At 38.2% G+C, this 10,081-nt stretch overlaps 1 non-coding gene across 1 annotated transcript; it reads right to left on the bottom strand.

The window, feature by feature from the left end:
* Positions 1-1,777: 1,777 nt before the first annotated feature.
* On the bottom strand, positions 1,778-1,884 carry LOC128290833 (small nucleolar RNA R71). The gene has a single exon (XR_008280618.1). It is a non-coding gene; the product is annotated as a small nucleolar RNA R71 (small nucleolar RNA).
* Positions 1,885-10,081: the final 8,197 nt, after the last annotated feature.

Raw genomic sequence — 10,081 nt, 5'->3', positions numbered from 1 at the left:
GCGTGTTACACGGGCGTGTCTCTACCGAGCCCAAGTTGAGTCCAATCGAAAAAGGCCAATTTTGAGGGTTTTTAAACATTCCAAAGCCTATAAATACACCCTAGAGAAGGAGGAAAAATGAGGCAGAGAATAGGGAGTAAGGAATTACTCCAAGGAAGCCGATTGATCCATCTCAGAAGCTGGATTCATCATCAAGACTGAAGATCTCTCCTTAATTTCCCTTTAGGAGTTTTGGGTTTTCTTTATGTTTTGTATTCTTTATTCTTCAGAGATGTTTTCTTATTTAGTTATGAACTAAAACCCCTTAATACCTAAGGGGAATGAAACCTAAGACGAATCTTGTTATTATTTTCTAAATCGTATGATAAATATTTAACTTGTTCAATTATGTGTTCTTAATTCTTGTTTTGACATCCCAGGATACTGATTCAAGACATGCTCTTATTCAGGGGAGGAATAGACCCTGTCTAAGAGTACTTTTTTCATAATTAAGCGGAGTTGATTGCGCACCTAGACATAGGGTGACAAGATTTTGCCGGATTAGGGTGAAACCTAATAAGGGGATCCATAGATTGAGTTAATGCAACCCTAGAGTGTTGTTAATTAGAGAAAAGTCTCAGTTATTCAATTTAGGGATTAGACGTTATTAGTCTTGAATAGGGATAATAACATAACTTAAGGATCTCTACGGAACAAGTTGAATGAATAAATCATCCGATTCGGAGCCAGAATAACAAGTAAAGTCTAGGTGGATTTTTCCTTAGATATTGCCTTCATTCAATCGATTTTCTTAAAAGCAATTCCCCAATTCTTTTCTCTGTGCGTTCTTAGTTTAGATAATTAGTTAATTAAAACAAAACCCCATTATTTTTAGGCTAGATAATAAAAAGACAGTCATTACTAGTACTTTTAGTTCCTTTGGGTTCGACAATCCGATCTTGCTAAAACTATACTACTATTCGATAGGTACACTTGTCTACATCGCGATAATAGTTAGTTCAAGAATGAGCAATTATAAATTTTTAAAACCTAGCACGAAACCATGCGATCAAGTTTTTGGCACCATTGCTGGGGAACTAAGATATTAGGAACACTAAATTTTTATTACTTTAGCCATTTATTTTTCTTGAAATTTAATTTAATTTTATTATTATTATTACTAATTAATTTACTTTTTCTTTCTCTTAGCAAGGTTTTATAGTTTATGACTAGAAGAAACTTGTCGGGACCATTACTTTTTGACGACGAACTCGATCGCACAGTTCGTAGAAACTAAAGAGAAATAAGGCAAAGCTTAAGATACACGGAGAATGAGCAAGAAGATGATACTCAACCCCCAACTGAAGAGATGGCTGAAAACCAAGGCAATTAGCTACCTTCTGCAATTGCGGCTAATCAAAATCCTGCTCCACGTACTATGTATAACTATGCTAAACCTTCTTTAACAGGAACTGAGTCAAGTATAGTTAGACCTACTATTGCTGTGAATAATTTTGAACTGAAACCTAACACAATTCAATTGATATAGCAGTTTGTTCAGTTTGATGGTTTGCAGGATGAGGATCCCAACACTCACTTGGCGAATTTTCTGGAATTTTGCGACACTTTCAAAATTAATGGCTTTTCTGATGATGCCATTCACCTTTGGTTATTCCCTTTTTCACTGAGAAATAAAGCTAAATAGTGGTTGAACTCATTACCACGAGGGTCTATCACTACTTGGGAACAAATAACCGAAAATTTTTTACTAAAATATTTTCCACCGACTAAAACGGCTAAGTTACGTAATGATATCTTTTCTTTTGTGCAGATGGACTTAGAAACACTTTACGATGCATGGGAGAGATACAAGGATCTATTGCGAAGGTGCCCTCACCATGGGTTACCTCTATGGCTGCAAGTTCAAACGTTCTACAATGGTGTGAATCCCTCGACAAGACAGATGATTGACGCAGCTGCTGGAGGAACCATCAACAACAAAACACCTGAAGAGGCTTATGAATTTATTGAAGAAATGTCACTAAATAACTATCAGTGGTAAGTCATGAGGACTAAGCCAACAAAAACAGCAGACGTTTATAACATTAACTCAGTTACTATACTGTCAAATCAGGTAGAAGTTCTCAATAAGAAGATTGATGGTTTACTTGATTCTACGCAGGTATATCTAGTAATGAGATGTTACTCAAGTGGAAGAGGTGTGCATACAGAATATCAATCCTTCAATCCTACAACCGAAGAGGAACAAGTCAACTATATGGGTAACAATAACTTTAGATCTCAAAATAACCCATACAGAAATACTTATAATGCAGGTTGGAGGAACAACCCAAATTTCTCTTGGGGTGGTAAAGGGAATCAAAAGCCAAAAAATCCTCAGGGTTTTCAACAGCCACCTTATCAACAAGAGAAGAAACCGAACCTTGAGGAGATGCTCTCTAAATTCATCTCGGTGTCAGAAACCCATTTCCAAAATACCGAGACAGCACTTAAAAATCAACAAGCATCGATCCAAGGACTCGAAACTCAGATAGGCTAGCTATCCAAACTAATCTCCGAGTGACCATAAGATAGCTTACCAAGTAATACTGAACCTAACCTAAGGGAACACCTCAACGCAATTAGTACTCAAGATAAGGAAGGATTCATTGCGCCTAAGCCAGAATTGATGCAAGAAACTATGGTGAGCAAAGGGAAAAGTGAGGTAAGTCATAACAAAATGGTGAATGAAGAATATAAACCTCGTGTCCCATACCCCAACGCGACAAGGAAAGACCATTCAGATGAACAATTTGGTAAATTCCTTAAACTCTTAAAAACAATTACATATTAACTTACCGTTTATTGAAGCTCTATCGCAGATGCCAAACACAATGAAATTCTTAAAAGAGCTTTTAGCAAATATGCAGAAGTTCGACGAGGCGTCACATGTGGAGCTAAACACAGTTTGCTCGGCCATTCTCCAAAATAAACTACCCAACAAACTAAAAGACCCAGGGAGCTTTACTATTCCTTGCTTAATTGGTAGTTTAGATGTTAATCATGCATTAGCTGATCTAGGAGCTAGTATCAACGTCATGCCTTACAAAATGTTTAAGCAACTAGGTCTCGGGAAACCCAAACAGACTAGGATGAGCATTCAATTAGCAGATAAAACTATAAGATTACCTAGAGGTATTATTGAAGATGTGCTAGTTAAAATTGATAAATTTATATTTCCCTTTGACTTTATTGTTCTAGACATAGAAGAGGATAGCAACACTCCCTTAATTTTAGGAATGCCCTTTTTAGCAATTGCTAAAACCATCATTGATGTTGGCACAGGTGAACTCACACTCCGAGTGGGAGACTAAACAATTACCCTTCAAGCTCGCAATTCTGGCAACACATCAGGGATTGAAGGTAATTATTTAAACCATCCTACTAAAACTAAGTGTATGGTGCAACCTACTTTGCAGAAAATGAGTCTGATAAAAGCACACGAGTCATTCTCAAGCAATAGTAGAGGACCTGTTCATTAAGATCGAAGACTACAAATCGAGGAACTCGATGAATGGCAGACGCATAAACCAAGAACACCCGACAAATCGAAACTACACCAAAACGAGCCCGATACCTCTCCAAATCAACTTAAGGTTGGTGATAAGGTCTTATTAAATGTCGCGGATCCCCACATTGTCACTACCATACCGAATGAGGAAATCCTTCTTATGGTACTCAGTATTTTTCCATTCGGTACAGTGGAGGTGAGTCATCCCAAGTTTGGCACTTTTAAGTAAACAACACCCGATAAAAACCCTATTTTGTTGAGATTGATAGCAGGAATGAGGAGTATAAACTCCTCAAACCACCATGATTATTCAACGGAGAGATAAGTCGAGCTTAGACTACAAATAAGCGCTTCTTAGGAGGCAATCCGAGCACTAACAATAGTAATTTCTTTCAATTTTGGTATTTAACTCCTAACTTACTAATAGAAATCTTGAATACAGGTATTTTCGCAGGGACGCGGCCAAGCACACAGGCGTGCGTAAGGAATACAGGTATTTTCGCAGGGACGCGGCCAAGCACACAAGCGTGCGTAAGGCCATGTGAAAAGATGGTAAAAGGTTTCCCCAACACAGGCTATGATTAAACGCCACGGCCGTGTGATATGGCCGTGGTCAAGCCCGCCAAAACAACATGGGCATGCGACACGCCCGTGTGGAAGACCTGTAGTTGAAACTGAGAAACTAGCACGGGCGTGAGACATGCTCGTGTCTAACACCCGTGGTCGAACCTGTTAAATTAACACGGGTGTAGGGCTTGCATACATGGGCGTGGGAGAAGCGAACGAAGCTAGACATGGCTATGCGACAAGGCCGTGTTCACCAACATGCCCGAGGCACATGGGCATGTGTCCAATTTCTGACGCGCCAAAATAGGAAAAATGTGAAACACACGGGCTGAAATTAGGGCACACGGGAGTGTCCTATGGTCGTGTGTCCTAAAATCTATAAATAGGCTACACTATTCATTATCTTCCCCACTCAAAAACCCTAACCCTAGCCGCTACAAGTCCACACGGCGTCCTTGCCACGCCCGTGCGCCGTTTCTCACTCCGTGGAAATTCGTCACCCTTTCCATCAATTCCCCAACGGGCCCCAAGAAGAACTATTTCAAATACTACAGGCCTGACCTTTAGCAGCAGGCCATTGGATCGACTGGGCTGCTGTCAAACAAGTCTAGTTGGCTGACGTGATCTGGGCTCTTCTTACCACCGACCCTTGGGAGCTGTTCTTCGGGATTATCGAGTCGACATACCTCGAGCTCACGATGGAACTATGCTCAACGTTCCATCTTCGGACCATAATAATAAGGTACGATGATCCCGGCACGGTTCAATTTCGTCTAGGCAGATTAATTCGCCAGCTAAGTGTCCCAAAGTTTGGTGCTGTACAAGGCTTATATACGAAGGAGTTCAGGGAGGAGAATGAACTACATGCTCTCAGTCGCCACATACATTTCTCTCCCTCGAAGTGCTGGCACACTTTGGCCCCTAGCACAGCCTCGTACAATCCTAGCCGCTCTAAGGCATCAGTTCTCCTATCATCCTTAAGGTACTTACACGCTATTTTAGCTTACACGATTACAGGGAGGCTAGAAAGCACTGGCGTCGTCGACACCCACGACGTCTACTTCTTATAATGCATGTCGCAAGGGCACGTCATCGATCTTGCCTATTTCATTGCCCTTGTGATTCAGCACTAGACGGAGGAGCATCAGAAGGGGTTCATCTCTATTGGCCCCTACGTAACTCGACTAGCGCGACACTTCGAGCTCCTTAACACCCCTGTACAAGAATCATCCCTCACCCTCATCGGCTAGATGTCTCCACAAGGCATCTCGAGCATGCTTAGCATAAGGATGATGAGAGTTGCCGAGGAACCTACCCTCCCCAATATCGTCTCGCTCAATCTACTGAGGATGAGGCCTATGAGGACATTCCTGATGATGTCCCCCCACAGCACGATGACCCACTGACTCAGCCACCACTACCCTCTCATCCATTTCATGCGGCGGCTTCATATGCTGACATCTCTGAGCGCCTCACCCAATTCGAGCAGCAGTGTTTTCATCGATTTGACAACATTGATGCTACTCTACAGCAGATTTGTCAGCACCTCCACATCTCATTGCCAGTCCCACCTCGCGAACCATCCAGTGATGAAGATGTTTAGAAACATTTATTTATTATTTTATGTTTCTAATTTTTATTAAAACTACTTTTTATTTTTATTGTTTATTTTTAGCAGATTTTAGAATTTATTTTTAATTATCAATTTTGGTTTTTCTTTAAGAGTAATTATTCTTCCTAATATCCCCTAAAAAGTTCCTAATTTTACCACAGTTATATAGAGCTCTTAAGCTCATCATCGCATAAGAACTACAACTCCACCGGGAAAGGTTCTCCACGACTACCATGTTCTGTTCGCCCACGACCATAGCTACCACTAGAGATAATATCCTTTTGGCGTAGGACTTACGGCCTAATGAACCTCTACGACCGCCGGAGTATCCTCCTTCACTCTCGAACTCTCCAAAACCCTGGTTCGAGAAATTCATCATACAGGAAGTTTCACTTCTCTCCCTATCTTATTTTTATTTTATAATACCTATTTTTGTACATTGAGGACAATGTACATCTTAAGTGTGGGGGGAGGCATTCATTTCATTATCAGAAAAATCCCTGAATGATTACTTTGTTCTCTTAAAAAGCTCTCATATCATATTTAGGATAAATTTTAATTGATTTATGATTTTGATTGATATATCTTGAATTAAAACATAGGGATTTATGCATTGATTATTTAAACTTTAAGACATTAGAGAATCAAGCATGACAAGTTGGTTTTTAAGAATTTAAAATTATAGGTTGTTTCCCCAAGTCTAGGTATTACTTTGAATTGGAATTCACGAGTCTAAACATCAAAAAGCCATAATTTTGGTGAGATTTTTGAGCCTTTTGAGCATCTATTAATTTTTTCATGCTCACTTTTATTATTGCTTTGAGTGCGTCAGTATTGAACTGTCATTCTAGAGCTTGCTTGATTATGTATGTCGAGACCACACCATTTGATTTGATATGTCAAAATGATTAAGGCACTTAGGATTAACCCACTTATGCCATGAAAAGCCTACCTCCATGATTAACCCCTAGTAAACACCCTTGAGCCTAACAAGCCATTTCTTGTATTACCCTTAATATTAACCTTTAAGCCATTACTGTTGAAATCCCCTAAATTAATCCCTATTTTTGTCGAGATTTGAGTTGAGTGGATTGCTTAGCTATATTTTGTTCTTAATAGTTAGTCTATATTATTTAACTTGTTCTTAAAAAAAAAAACTATGTATACATATCTGTAATTTCATATTCTGATAGAAGCTCTATTGTACGCAAATAAAGATTAACTCTTTTTCTACTTAGGCAATCCTTTAATTTAATCTCGATTCTAACCCTTTCTTTCAGCTTGTGACCACACCCCCTAACCAAGCCTCATTACAACCCTCCAATACCTTTTGATTGATGTATCATCTTAAATTATAGTTTTGGAGATTTGATTTTCATGCAAGCCTATGGTAATGGCTTTTCATTATTGACTATTGAGTGCTTCATTTATTGTCCTTAAACACCTCTAGTGATTTGAGTGAATCTTTAGTGAGGATGTGAAACTTTGTGATATTCTGAATCGAAGGTAATTACTTAGATACGGAGAGACACCTATGTTTGCATGAATAAATACTCAACTTGGAATGTTTGGAAATTTTATGTTCTTTTAGTTGAATGCTCAATGTATGATTACCTATGGATTAATTTGAGATATTATTGATAGAAATTATAAGTTGAGAAGAATTTGATTATGAGTTGGGAATTTTGCTTGAGAACAAGCTAATGCTTAAGTGTGGGGGTATTTGATAAACCGTAAATTATACATATTTTTACCCCATGTTTAATGCATTTTATGGATGATTTCCCATTAGAATTGGTGAGTTTGATGCCCCTAATGCTTTAATTTCATGTTTTATATTTAGGAGAGGATAGGAGAGAAAAAGGAATGAGAAACGGGCCAAAAATAGAGAAAATGAGCCAAACTATGAAATCAACACGGCCTAGACCTCCTCACATTGGCAGATCACACAGCCATGTCAATTTGGCAGGCTTAAACACGGCCTGAAGTAATCGAACACGGGCGTGTCTCTGCCGAGCCCAAGTTGAGTCCAATTTGGAAAAGGCCAATTTTGAGGGTTTTTAGGCATTCCAAAGCCTATAAATACACCCTAGAGGAGGAGGAAAAATGAGGCAGAGAATAGGGAGTAAGGAATTACTCCAAAGAAGCTGATTGATCCATCTTTGAAGTCGGATTCATCATCAAGACTGAAGATCTCTCCTCAATTTCCCTTCAGGAGTTTTGGGTTTTCTTTATGTTTTGTATTCTTTATTCTTCAGAGATGTTTTCTTATTTAGTTATGAACTAAAACCCCTAAATACCTAAGGGGAATGAAACCTAAGATGAATCTTGTTATTATTTTCTGAATCGTATGATAAATATTTAACTTGTTCTTAATTAGGTGTTCTTAATTCTTGTTTTGATATCCTAGGATACTGATTCAAGACATGCTCTTATTTAGAGGAGGAATAGACACTGTCTAGAGTACTTTTGTCATAATTAAGCGGAGTTGATTGCGTGCCTAAACATAGGGTGACAAGATTTTGCCAGATTAGTGAGAAACCTAATAAGGGAATCCATAGATCGAGTTAGTGCAACCCTAGAGTGTTAATTAGAGAAAAGTATCAGTTATTCAATCTAGGGATTAGACATTAATAGTCTTGAATAGGGATAATAACATAACTTAGGGATCTCTACGGAACAAGTTGAATGAATAAATCGTCTGATTTGGAGCAGAAATAACAGGTAAAGTCTAGGTGGATTTTTCCTTAGGTATTGTCTTCATTCAATCGATTTTCCCAAAAGTAATTCCCAAATTCTTTTCTCTGTGCATTCTTAGTTTAGATAATTAGTTAATTAAAACAAAACCCCATTATTCTTAGGCTAGATAATAAAAATACAGTCATTACTAGTACTTTTAGTTCCTTTGGGTTTGACAATCTGGTCTTGCTAAAACTATACTACTGTTCGATAGGTACACTTGCCTACATTGTGATAATAGTTAGTTCAAGAATGAGTAATTATAAATTTTTAAAACCTATCACGAAACCACGCGATCAATATTCAATACACATTCTCATTGATCTGTCTTTCTTCTTTATGAACAATATTGGGGCACCCCAGGATGAAAAACTAGGTTGTGCAAAACCTCTATCTGTTAATTCTTACAATTGAGCTTTCATCTCTTTCAATTCGGCCGGATCCTTTCTATACGGAGCTATAGATATCGGTGAAGTTCCTGGTTTTAACTCAATAGCAAACTCAACGTCTCTGACTTATAGGAACCCAAACAGTTCTTCTAGAAATACATTTGAATATTTACAAACTATAGGCACCGATTCAATCTTCATTTCAGACACTATGGTTTCTAAAATATATGTTAGGTACGCATCACAACCTTTTCTCACATATCTCTGAGCCGACATCAATGAAATCACTATAGCCAATCTACTTGACTCATCTGATTCAATTTGAAGAATTTTACTGTTCTGAAATTTCAATTCGATGATTTTTATTCTATAATTCACAACAGTATCATGTAAAGTCCACCAATCCATATGCAAAATTACGTCAAACTCATCAAAAGGTAGTAGCATCAAGTCAGCTGAAAAATAGTAACCTCGAGTCATTAAATGATTATTCTTGCATACTTTATCAACTAGAACATACTTGCCTAAGGGATTCGATACTTTAATCACAAATTCAGTAGACTCAATAGGCAAAATCTTACTAAGCACTAAATTCATACAGATATACGAATGAGTCGATCCAGGATCAATCAATGCAATCACATTAGTGTCATAAAGAGAAAATGTACCGGTGATAACATCAAGATCTCACAGATATATGAATAGTGTAAGCTCTGGCTGGTATTCTAGCCTCGAATCTCACAGCTGAATCCCTAGTCACACATTTGCCATTAGACACATTTTGCATATTTCACTGTGGTCTCCCTCTCGCAATTGTATTGCTCGGTCTTGCATTCTGAAATTTATCTTTCTTAGATAACTCTGGGCAATCTTGAATAAAATGATCTAGCAAACCACATTTGAAACAAGCTTTATTACTCTTATTCCAGCATTTTCCAAAATGTCTTCTCCTACATTGTTGACACTCGGATTTATTATTTTTCACACTACCAATGCTCGAGACCGATGTTGCTTGAGCTTTAGGACTCTCATGTTGGTTTCCACGATCTCTATTCTGGTATCCCACTGATGCATTTGTTCGACCATACAAATCTCAAGATTTCTTTGATGAAGAATGATAAGGTTTATTCATCAGTCTGTTTCTCGAATCTCTAGCCTCTGAATCAGCTTTCTTCTTTTCTCGACTAAAGTCTTCGGCTTTACAAGCCCAGTCAACTAATACAA

This window comes from Gossypium arboreum, chromosome 3 (assembly GCF_025698485.1).
Source record: "Gossypium arboreum isolate Shixiya-1 chromosome 3, ASM2569848v2, whole genome shotgun sequence".
Classification (NCBI taxonomy): domain Eukaryota; kingdom Viridiplantae; phylum Streptophyta; class Magnoliopsida; order Malvales; family Malvaceae; genus Gossypium; species Gossypium arboreum.
Note: the sequence above shows the minus strand (reverse complement) of the source record. Positions and strands in the feature narration are given on the sequence as shown.